Source organism: Manis pentadactyla, chromosome 2 (assembly GCF_030020395.1).
Source record: "Manis pentadactyla isolate mManPen7 chromosome 2, mManPen7.hap1, whole genome shotgun sequence".
Classification (NCBI taxonomy): Eukaryota; Metazoa; Chordata; class Mammalia; order Pholidota; family Manidae; genus Manis; species Manis pentadactyla.
This window is the reverse complement of record NC_080020.1, coordinates 77333274-77346004: the sequence shown is the minus strand read 5'-3', so window position 1 is coordinate 77346004 and position 12731 is coordinate 77333274. Positions and strand designations below refer to the sequence as shown.

The 12731-nt window shown below is 36.6% G+C and overlaps 1 non-coding gene across 1 annotated transcript; it reads left to right on the top strand.

The window, feature by feature from the left end:
* Window positions 1–429: 429 nt before the first annotated feature.
* LOC118926823 (U6 spliceosomal RNA) lies at window positions 430–535 on the top strand. The gene has a single exon (XR_005030624.2). It is a non-coding gene; the product is annotated as a U6 spliceosomal RNA (small nuclear RNA).
* The last annotated feature ends 12196 nt before the right edge of the window (window positions 536–12731 follow it).

The following is a 12731-nucleotide window of genomic DNA, read 5'->3' as shown; positions in this document are numbered from 1 at the left end:
AGTATGAATCACTGGAGTCCATGCTTTCAGCACTTTAGCAGAAGTCTTTCAAATAGTGTTTGGCCTGTTCTCCAATGAAATAGATACTCTGTGCTTTTCTCCCAGGGTGTCTCTCAGCAACCTACTTCCACAAATAATGCAAAGCAGAAAAGTGATAGTATTTAATGGGATAAATGCTGATGATTACATTTCCTCTCTATAGAACATGTGCTATGTGAGGGCTTTAATAATTAAAATATTTCACAACATTGTAATTGCTACCTAGAATTATCTGATAACATATCTTTCTTTAAACAAAATAGCATAATTTAGGCCAAACCATGTGATTGCTTTGGTTTTGATATGGGATTACTTTGCCTTTATTCTAGAGTTTTCAGTGATTCTAGTAATCCTAAAATACATACGATTTATTGAGAAAAGTACCAAGCAGTGCTCACTTCGGCAGCAAATATACTAAAATTGGAACAGTACAGAGAAGATTAGCAGGGCCCTGCACAAGGATGACACACAAATTTGTGAAGCATTCCATATTTTTTAAAAAAAGAGAGAAAAGTACTAAACAGTGTGCCAAACATGTAACATGTAGCACTTCCAGACCTTTTAGCATTCCTTTGAGATTAGTATTACTGTTCCCCTTTTCCTTACAAAGATGTGGCCACTCAGAGTAATTAAGTGGCTTGTGCAGTCTCACTCACTGTAAATGTCAGAGTCAGGGTGTGAACCCATGTTTGTCAGACTCCAGTCTGTCATCCCTGCTTTTGAGTTGAGTAAATATTCCATAGTCCTTTTCTCTCAGGTCAGCAAAACTTTGTAATTGTTGCTTATGTAGGGCTGTGTAGCTATCCTTAACAAAACCATGCTGCATATTAAAAAGAGTAACAGAGTTTAAGTGAAGAAAGAATATTCTACTCAGGGGTGTTTACTATACATGATTTAAAGCCTTTATTTTAAAAAGTTAATGGTTAACCCATCTGTTTCTTCACTGCATAGATTATTTTCTTTTAGTCTAAAACCTCACCATTGTTCTACATATATTAAGTCCTGAGTCTTATGGCTTACTTTTTTATTTGATTCCTTGTTACCTTTTATCATATTTATTCTAAATTACATGTTTATTCATTTTATTATTGTCTTATCTCCAACTTCACATTTTTCTCAGATAATTTACATACAAGAATATTGTGGATAAAAAATATTATAGCAGATGAAGCTACCAAAAAAACCCACCTGCAATTCCAGGCATTGTCCTATCCTTTTTTCGTTAAGTATAAGGAACAATAGCAGAGATGTTACTCCTGTCTCATCTGTCTCTTATAATCAAAGATTTAAGAAGAGTAGTATTTTCTAATTTAAAAAAATCAAAACCTAGTCTAGGGGAGAGGAGTAATAAGACCAGATTTGTGTTTTAGGAAGCACCTTCTGGAGGTATAAAGCATGTTTAGGAGATTATTGTCGTAGTTTAGGCAAAAGCCAATGAAGTTTGAATCAAAATTAAAGGGATGCGGTTAGAAAAGGGTATCAGGTATGGGGGCTACTAAGGAGATAAAATCTATTGAACTGGAGGAATGATTGGGTGAGGAGTATGAAGAAAGGGAAAGTTTCTTGAATGTCTCCCAAAATTAAAAGGAATAGGTTTGGGAGGACGGATGACATTTACAAATAGATTTTTTTAAATCTATAGTTTATCATTCTGCCATTAGACTCTAGGAGCCAGAAGACACAAACTTAGTTTTCTTTAATGCTGGACATTCAATAAAAAGTTCAGTTTTGGTTATGTTGAGTTTTAGATGCTTGGGGGTCATACAGTTAGAGATGTAAAAATTCTAAAAACTAACTAAAATAACCATAGTGATTATCTTTGGTTGATAGAATTATGCTAGTTCTTATTTTATTATTTTATTTCGAATGCCTTAGATTTATCTTAATATTTTATTTTGAATACCCCATATTGCTACAATGGACATTTATTACCTCTAAGAAAAAGTTAAAGCTTATTTATTATTTCATAATAATAATAAGACTGGACAGACAAATACAAAACCATCAGGGCAGCATATAGGGACAAGCAATATATATCAAAGAAATTAGAAATTTGGACAGAAATTTTGTACTAATTTTATTCTCTTATCCAAATTTTGATAGTGCCTATGTCACCACATGATAAAACATGGGTGTTACAGCTTTTTTTCAAATTTCCCATCCTCCCTTGTTAATTATTAGGGTAGTCAGTGTTCTGGGCTAAATTGCTTGATCCTTCAGATGTAAAAAGCAAATAGCTGGTAACACCCCCTCATCATTAACTCCACTCCTACTATTGCCTAGCTCTCTTTTTATTTTGAGTTTCTGACTAGTCTTTTACTTTAGGGCAAAAAAAATCACTGTATCTGTTTAGAACCTCTCCTACCTTTCTTTCAACCCATATTTTTTTAAAAAACTTTTCTAATAGTAGGCAGACCATTTACAGCAAAATTAAATATGAGGAAAATGAAATGCCACACATAAAAATTAGACACACATAAAATAAGTTTCTGTTTTTGTTTTTCCAGTCTGTACTGAAATTTTCATTCAGTTTCTCTGCAATAGAAAGGGTTAGACCTAACTTTATATTAGGTTAATACAGTTGCTTTCCATTGACAGCCTGAAAAAAGAAAAGAAAAAAAGAAACCAAAGAGAGCTCTTTCAAAAACCACAGGAAACACAAAATTAAAGAGTATATGGTACCATGGAGGGGCAGAAGAGCTGTGACCCAAATGAAACTAAAAAAAAAAAAAAAATGGGCTAACAAGGAAGAGACTAGGAACAAACTTTAGACATATTTTCTCCTAGCACTAATACATAAAATGTTCAGTGGAAACCTACAGCAGATATATTTACCCTCATCGCAGACAGCAATGGGAACAAAGTAGAAGAGATGGAGAAGCAAAAAAGAACAAAGGCTGTCAAATATCATATTTTTTTTGCTATCATTAGTTTATATCATTTTAAACTCCAAGGTGCTGTATAATAATGTTCTGACTTTTTACTACAGGTCTATAATGTGAATATACACATTTGATATTTCTGGAAAACTTACTTTTACTATCAGCATTCTTCCTCTGCAAGATGTTTCTTAGAGGCAGACTAACCTATCTTTAGTGGAATCTGACAGATTAATGATGTACTAAGGGCCAAGAATAAAAGATCTAAAAAGTCTGTAATGTTCCAAGAAGAAAAGAGGAAAAAAGATAGTTTCCGGGGAAAAGAACCAGCCTCATAACCATCTTTGTATGTCAACAAAAGAAGTTCAAAGAAATTATCAAGTGCCTCCTTCAGGATTTCACTGGGGCCATTTTCATTATAAAGTCACTGGGAATGTCATAAATGGCAAGTATGAGAGACCACGATGTAAGGTTTAGAAAATGGGGAAATTCTTGACTCACTGTTGAAAACCCATGTGGAGGGAAATAGTAAAAATTATTGGTTGCAATATGCCATGAGGACAAGGGTCTGTATCATTCATGTTTTATTTACAAGTGAAGGTGTTGCTAGCCAAGTCATCATGCATAAGAGATATGGTGATGGTATAGAAGTCTACTGAGGACTAGGCTCTCTAAGCAGACTTGAGATATTTATAGAGAAATGTAAATATAAGCGATAACTGTGACTAGGAGAGACTAGTATAAACCATCTATCACAGCTCTTTTTCATAACAGCGAAAACCTACATAAGATATATTTGCCCTTAGATACTCATCATAAATTTGGATTTTAGGTGAACTTAAATTTGACTTGAGCAAAACTTAAATGTTTCAGTTATAGTCAAGAGACACAATATAACATAGAGAAAAATGTGTATGTTATATTACTTGCTTGGCAACAAAATTCATATTTAATCCACAAGAAAAGGAGAAATGGAAGCAGTAATTTGGGTAAGACAACTTGTGAGAGAAATTGATAAATGCAGAAAAGGGAGAAGGTGTAAAAGATGGCATTCAAAGGGCAAAGTTCGTACACATTAATATATTACGATGCATGAAAGTAACTGGTCCAAGTTGTGAATTTTATACTTGGTAGACTTTGTGGCAGTGATCTACATGAACGTGGGTGTGGTAGGCTGATGACATTAGTGATCTTAGTTCTTCACATTTTTCTAGGTCCGTGTCCTTTGCCATGTGACTTCACAGCTCTTGCCATCCTGTTTCCTTGCCTCTTGATGCAGAGCTTGGCCATGTGGCTCTCTTTGGCTGGTAGGATTTAGAAGATAAGAGCAACCAGAGACTTGGAAAGGTGCTTGAACAATTCCACTTGTGCTTTTGCCCACTACAATCACCATGACAATTGTACATCTGAGTTAATGTAGATAGTGACATCCGTGTGAAGTAGAACTGAGTTATCCCATTCATCTGAGCCACAGCCATCTTAGATCAGCCATTAGCTGCCAACCCCAGAAATGCAAGTGAACCCAACCTAGATCACAGAGTTGCTTAGCTGCAGGCCCCAGATGTGTGAGCAATCAATGCTTATTGTTGTACGTTACTGTGGATTTGTGATTGGTCATTACAGGGGGATTTTTGTGGCCATAGAAAACTAATTCAATGGGAAAGTGGTTATATTTGTAATATACAAGATGGCCAAATGATTTGTTATGGCTAGCATAGTGGATCATATATTTTTGGTTACTTGTCCCTCTAAGATTTGTTTTTAATAGTGGGAAATGACCAAGTTTTCAACTTTTGCAAACATGTCTTCCTTTTTAAAAATTAAATAATTTTAAATATTTTACCCAGCACATTAAGAACTTAATGTTAACCATCTGGACTTCTATTTAGAAGGATGACTTTAAAAAATACATAAAAGTCCCCATAGAAATTTTCTATTTATATGTGAAACCAAAATTAATCACAAATTTTATTTGCATCTATTTTTAAAAGGTTTGAGTGGTTTACAATAGTTAACATTGTTAAATGTTTACTGTGTACAATGTTCTAAGAGAGGTATTAATGTTATCTTAATTTATAGTGAGAAAACTGAGATCCAAGAGGTTAAGAAACTTGTTCAGAATCACATAACTGAGAAGTGGTTGAGCTGGCATTTAGTAAGTCTTCAGACTCCACACGTTCAACCACCACACTTCACTAGCATGAAAAATAAGGGAATAATTATGTGCTGGATTTGGCAATACACTTGTGGTTTTATTTTTAAGGCAGTATTTCAGTATGAATATATTTTAATCATTTGCAAGTGCCCGATACTTGTAACTGCTTTCTAATTCAATAAAGGGAAAAGGAAGAAATGCAGAGTTAGGCATTTGGACACCTGCTGCTAGTTCTATCACCTTTATTTTTAGATACTTTAAGACATTTTTATGCAAACAGTTTAACGACTTTTGTTTTCATTTCTATTATATACATAATTGAGACAATAGTACTTGATTTATTTAAAAAACAGTGCTTTGCATTTCCTAAGTTAAAAGACACAAAATATTTACATTCTTATTATTTGTTGCATTAATACTTAAGAGTTGGTAATGTGTGGTAAATTTCTTATCATGTGATTCTGCAATATATTGATAGAACACTGATCTGTTGATGGTACCACACCCATTAGTATAGAGGTCAAGACTCTAGATCCAGTGTTTGTAGTCTTAGGCTGATAACAAACTATTATTGCTTTGCCATCTCTAGACCTATTAACACTGTTTAGCTTTTAAAAGAGCTAAGCCTGTTGAAGGCAGAGTATACCACTTTTAGTTAGTCACTTCAACTAACATTAGATACTTAGGCATGCTTAATGGTTGCACATCCAGCTACTATGGAAGGGAAGTTGCAATATGGGATATGCTTGGCTTGGTTTGATCCTCACATTGTAGAGACCAAGGAGAAAGAAGTTAAAACATTTCACCTTGTTTCTAGGCAATACCTGGAGAAAATGAGAGATGCAGATCACAAATTTTTATTTCTCTTTAAAGCAGAGTATTCCTAAATTTGTTCCTGTTACTCTTAAACATCATGCAATGATCACATAGTGGAAGCAGAGGTTCTTAACTTTTTTGCACTGTGGTTCCCTTCGGCAGTCTGAATTCTATGATACCTTCTCAGGAAAATGTTTTTCATTCTTAAAATAAAATGCATACTGCTACAAAGGAAACTAGTTATAATGAAATGTAGTTATCAGAATATTTTTAAATGAAATACTGTAGCAAATGTTTTCCTCTATTTGTTCTAAAAAACTAGACAAAACACCCAAAATATATGAAGAGCTCACATGCCTCAACAAACAAAAAGCAAAGGATCTGATTAAAAATGGGCAGAGGATCTGAACAGACACTTCTCCAAAGAAGAAATTCAGATGGCCAACAGGCACATGAAAAGATGCTCCACGTTGCTTGTCATCAAATGCAAATTAAAACCACAAGATTCACCTCATACCAGTTAGAATGGCCACCATCCAAAAGACAAACAACAACAAATGTTGGTGAGGATGTGGAGAAAGAGGAACCCTCCTACTCTGCTGGTGGGAATGTAAATTATTTCAACTATTGGGGAAAGCAGTATCGAGGTTCCTCAATAAACTAAAAATAGAAATACCATTTGACCCAGGAATTCCACTCCTAGGAATTTACCCTAAGAATGCAGGATCCCAGTTTCAAAAAGACATAGTCACCCCTATGTTTATCGCAGCACTATTTACAATAGCCAAGAAATGGAAGCAACCTAAGTGTCCATCAGTAGATGAATGGATAAAGAAGATGTGGTACATATACACAAGGGAATATTATTCAGCAATAAGAAGAAAACAAATCCTACCATTTGCAACAACATGGATGGAGCTAGAGGATATTATGCTCAGTGAAATAAGCCAGGCAGAGAAAGACAAGTACCAAATGATTTCACTCATCTGTGGAGTATAAGAACAAAGCAAAAGCTGAAGGAACAAAACAGCAGCAGAATCACAGAACCCAAGAATGGACTAACAGTTACCAAAGGGAAAGGGTGTGGGGAAGGTGGGTGGGAAGGGAGGGAGAAGGGGAAAAAGGGGCATTATGATTCACACACATAATGTAGAGGTGGTGGTACAGGGAAGAGTGTATAGCACAGAGAAGACAAGTAGTGACTCTAGCATCTTACTTTGCTGATGGACAGTGACTATAATGGGTTATGTGGAGGGGCCTTGATAATGGGAATCTAGTAACCACAATGCTGCTCATGTGATTGTATATTAATGATAACAAAAAAATAACTAAACAATATATTTAAAATACATTGAAATTAAATGTTATATTTTAAAGATAGAGCGTAAAGGCTAGAAAGAGAACATTAGGTAGGGAGTGATGTTTAATTCATCTCCTTCCAAGTATTGACCACCAACAATTAGAGGTCTAGAAAATAACTGAGATGTGTGGGTCACCAAAGTGGGAGGCCTCGACTTTACTACACTGTCTGAACCACAGAGCACCAAGTGCCCAGGTAGGTTCCTTGAGTGTCTATCGGCTTCCATCGCATGTGATCTGGCAGTGATTTTACAGTAGCCGTGTTTGTAAATGACAGCTCAAGGAACTTTTTTAACTGTAAGCTGATTTGAAAATATCTGTTATTGCTATTAATGACTGTTATGAACTGACTGTTTTTGTCCCTCCTCCAAATTCATATGTTAAAGCCCTAATCCTCAATGTGATGGTATTTGGAGGTGGGACCTTTGAGAATTGATGAGGTTTAGATGAAGTCAAGAGGGAGGGTTCCCCACAATGGGATTAGTGGTCTTATAACAAGAAGAAGAGAGGCCAGAACACACACTCTCTGTCTCTGCAGTGTGAGGACACAGACAAAGGCAGCCATCTGCCAGCCAGGAAGTGGTCCTCACCAGTCACTGACTCTGCCAGAACCTTAATTTTGAGAATAAGAACTGTGAGAAATGACTGCTGTTTAAGCCAGCTAGACTACAGTATTTTGTTGTGGCAGCCAAGCTAAGACAGGGACAGTCTCAGGTACTAGGAATACTACTAAAGTTTGTTGCATACATGTAAAATTGAAAGAAATGCTTAGTTATAAGTTATAAAATAAACATATAAATTGGTTTTCCTATTCAAGTTCATAGATCTCCTGAATTAGAGTCATAAATCTAGGTTTAAATAAGGGATCTATCACTTATTGACTGCAAACTTTATCAAGTTATTTTAACTTTCTGAGCTGGGTTTGTTTTAATGTAGAAATGAGGGCATGAATATATATACTTTATAGTGGTATTTCATGATCAAATGAGATAATGAAAATGAAAGGCTTTCTAAACTATAAAATGATAAATGTTTGTTATATCTTTATTGCATCCTTAAGGAAATTTTGAATTTGGTTTAGACTCAATTCAATAAGGTTTGAATCCAGTTTGTTCTCTCATGAACTCAAATGATTCACCTTCTATGTAAGACATAAAGAGACAAAGATGAGTGAAAAATAGATGAAGGAAGGTAAATAAAATAAAATAGTGCAGGAACTAGAGAGAGGCGACTAACTGGATCTATCTCTTTTGTTCTCTTCACTATTTTTAATTAATCAAACATACATACAGTAAAATGCATACCATGCCAGAATTTTAGGATTATACAGCTTGATGTTTGTACTTACATATAGACCTGGGTAACTACCACCTAGATCAAACTATAGAACATTTCCATGCCCTAGAAGTTTCCTTTATGCGCTTTCCTAGGTATGTCCAACCCCTTACCCTGTGAGATAACCATTATTCTGACTTCAACACCATATATTAGTTCTGCCTGTTCTTGAACTTCATATAATGAATCATAGAGTATGTAAGCTTTTGTCCAGTTTCTTTATGCAACATAATCTGTGAGATTCATCCATTTTGTTGCATGTTATCAGTGGTTCACTGTTATTATTGCTGTGTAGAGCCCTTTCCTTTCATCAGTGGTTCCATCTTGCTCAGAATCGTACTAATTCGACTGATAATCTGTAACTCCACTTCAGAGATGGTGCAAATATGATGAACAGTTGCCTTTTTAAAAAAAGTAGAGTTTTCAAAGATAGCTCATCATTCCCCTGAATTTCCAACTCAGGGAGAAAACTTCTCCATTTCTTGCTGGTATCCTTACTTTCTCTAAGTCTGGGATGCATGGAAATGTAAACAATCAATCGTGTGAAACAAGATAATATGAGCATTTTTGTGGTCTTTGCTGCCACCATCTTTGAGTAATTTCCCAATAGAGCAAATCAACATGGAATGAGTAATGACCATTGTTACAAGTTAAAGAAAAAAAATTCAAATCTAACATTACCAATGGAAGAGCAGAAAATCATCTGAGAATCTAATATGAGCCTCTTTGGAAATTTGTAAGTATAATTCTGGTTCCATCATATTAAAGATTGTTATGCTTGTAGAAAAGCTGAAAGACTGGAATCTGTTTGCAATTACCAAATCAAAATGCAATTAACTAGTCACTGGGAACAAACAATGATGTATTTAAATGCCCTTTTGGAAATGTAGAATTGGAAATGGGGATCAGGTTCCCAAGGCTCGGATGTTTTCACTTATGAGCTTTCCTATGAAATATCAGTCTGGGGACCACTGCAATAGTTTGTTTTAAGAGAGAGAGAAGGGGGGGGGGGAATGGGGGGGGGGAGAAAGAGAGATGGAAAATACAAAGCAAATGGCACTTGCATCTGGGCATCAGAGTCTCTCTTATTCTCAGAGCACTTCAAAGGAAACTGTCCCTCCATTCCACGAGTCATTTTGTTCTGACCTCACTTATAATGTATAAATAGACCTCAAACTAAGGATTGAATTTTGCTGGCACATGATCTTTTTTCCTTACAAAATTATTACAGGAAGTGTCTCTGATATGGCTGAGAAGTGTAATTTGGGTTGGAAAAAAAAAACTTTGCTGCTTCTGAAAGTAAGAATTTTTCATTTCTCTTTCAATAACCTCATGGCTGATGAGGTAGAAATGTTCATTTTCCCTCTTTTCCTTTGAAAAAGTGTTTCTCTAGTGTATGCTATCATCAGCATTCATTTGATGTACATTAGCTACTTATTTTCCTAAAATCAGGCTTTAGTCAGTTTTTGGCTGTAGCTTTTAATGGACAGTGAAAACATTGAAATACAGCTATAATAGTGAAATAATTAAAGTAATATTTTCCATACTTATACCTGTCTATTACAAGGGATGTTCACTTAGTAAAATTAATAGCCATTTTCTTTATATTTCTCCTGACATTATATGGCTGGAGATGAGGAAGGCTAGTAGGATGGTTCAGAGTTGAGTAAGAAGAGAGGCAGTAGGGAACCTGGACAATCCATGAGCTGCTTCTCAGACTGAAGTTTGATTCACTAATGGCCCCATAACGATAGTCTCAGAGAGGAGCCTAGGAGCTGTGATGGACTCCCCCGAATGTGGTGGACTCTGAGGCTCATGCCAATTCACTCTGGAACAGCAGGAGCTATAGCTAGATTAGTTGACTCTAAAACCCCACAATTGTCTTTAAGGAGTGCCTCTTTCAGCAAGAAGTAGCTACAGGTCACCCCCAGCGATTGCAGGCCTGAGGCAAGAGTACAAATAGGGGTCTAAATAGTTAAATATTATACATCAGGAGAAAATACTGCTAAATAAAATATCCTAGCATCCTACATTGGCCAGGTTTGCAATTACAACTCTTAAGACTGCTCAGAGTTCCCAGTTAGAATGTGGCAGTATAGGGGCAGTTGGTCCAGACTCTGTCCCTGCTACCACCCTAGCCCCCAATTGCTGAAGTCAGTCCCACTTCTTTTTCAATCCCGGCTCTTTCCCAAACCTAAAAGTATCTCCTGAGTTCGCAGGTGGACAGCCTAGCCCTGTTTCCAAGCTTCATCCCCAACCCCTGCAAATAGTTATCCATGACCAACCCCCAGACCTAAAGGGACATATCCTGTCAGCTCAAGGGAGCCCCCAAGAGGTCAGACCTGTGGAGAGGTCAGTTCAGGCCCTTCAAAAAGTGTCTGGGGCAATTTGCTCAGTGAATTCCAGGGGTCTGTGTGTCTGTAGCCTAGCCCAGAAACAGGGGGGAGGACTGTGGGTAGGCATGACCCTGAGGCCAGAGAAGCTCACCCACTGGGAGGGGCATGACTGGAGGAGGCCAGAGAAGAGCATTCTGTGAATGCTCTTGCTTGGGTCCAAGACAGCGCAGAATGGCTGCTCTGGATTATACATTAGGCATGTAGGACACTCACTAAAGCCTGGCATTTAATGTCCTAGGAATGGTACAGGTACTGTAGATTCAGAGGTAAGTCAGCCCTTGTGAACAGGCCACTATAAAAAGCAAACGTTAGCACAGGCAGAGAGAGGAGTTCTTTCCTTTCTCAGGACCACTGTAATGTGACTGTCTCTCATATGGGCTTGTCCCATTCAAAGGGTAGTGCTGAAAATCAGACACTTATCCTCACAGCCACTGATTCATGTTTTCTAAGAGACACAGATGTTCCAGGAAACAGCTCTCCACCTAGTTTCTGCTTCAGTCCTGGCCTGTTGCCTTGCAGTCCGCTGACTGCAATTTCCTAATCACTAACTCGTGAGAAGGGACCCTCCCCTGCCAGCCAGTGCCCAGGCTAAGCCATCTGGGATTTAGAATCTTCTGCAGCTCCGACTGCTGGAGCCTTCCTGAGCAGTGCTGGCACATGGTGCTCTCTGCTGGCCTAGACCAGGACCCATGGGAAAGGCGTCTGGGTCTCTTGATTGTTTTCCATCCCCCCGACCCCCAGCTAGATTATCTGAATAACCAGACAAATGTGGAAGACACTCCACAGGACTAGTGGCCCTGTCTCTTCAACATATTGAGGTCATAATAAAAAGACTGTGCTTGATTTTTTTAAGAGAGACCTAATAACTGGATGCAATGAATCTTCTTAGATTGTGGTTTGGATAAACTAGTCATGGAAGTACTTTAGGGACAATTGGGTAAATTTGAATATGGTTTTAGTATTAGGTGAGATGAAAATTTATTGAAGGGGAAAGATGGAGATTGGTGATTGGGGAAAAAAAAAGCAAGTTGGCAAAAACAAAAAAAACCTTACAGGAATGTCTGGAAAGATATAATTAAGAATTTATAGTGATGATCACTGGGTAGTGGCAGTGTGAAGTTTTAATTTGTTTTCTAATTATCTACAATATTTATATTAATATTTATAATAAAAATATTAGTTAAAAATAATTGGAAGACATAATATTGTATTCCTATTTGTTTAGAAAATTACTATATACCTCTTGACCTGCCCTTCCAGATTAGCTCAGGCTTGGTAGGGACCCCACAGCAAACTGTAATATAAAATCAGGAGTTCCCAGAGGTATTTGCAGACAGGACTGCATTAATCTTTCACCTTTATGAGTTTACTGGGTTAAAGTTTAATATTATTCCTTCAGCTTCCACAGAAAGGTAAAGTGGAAACCTCCATTTGAAGAATGATTTGTAAAACTATAATAGAAGACGTTTTCTATTATTTCATGAGGTATCTCTTAAATACCTAATTTATGAATTATTTCTAGGGTTCAATGCCTGGAAAAAATAGCTTTTCCTTTTCTCAATTCTTTTTCTGGAAAAGACAACTCTGTAATCTATCAGGTTTTCTGTTATCTTGGCTGCTAGGGAACTCAGATGTAAATTTAGTATGTAATTTCATTAACTAATTAATCACATAAGAACCTAGAAGAGTAATCTCTTTTTCTCTTTACATTTCATTATTATTTAATAAAAATCTATTTTAAAAACAATTCTA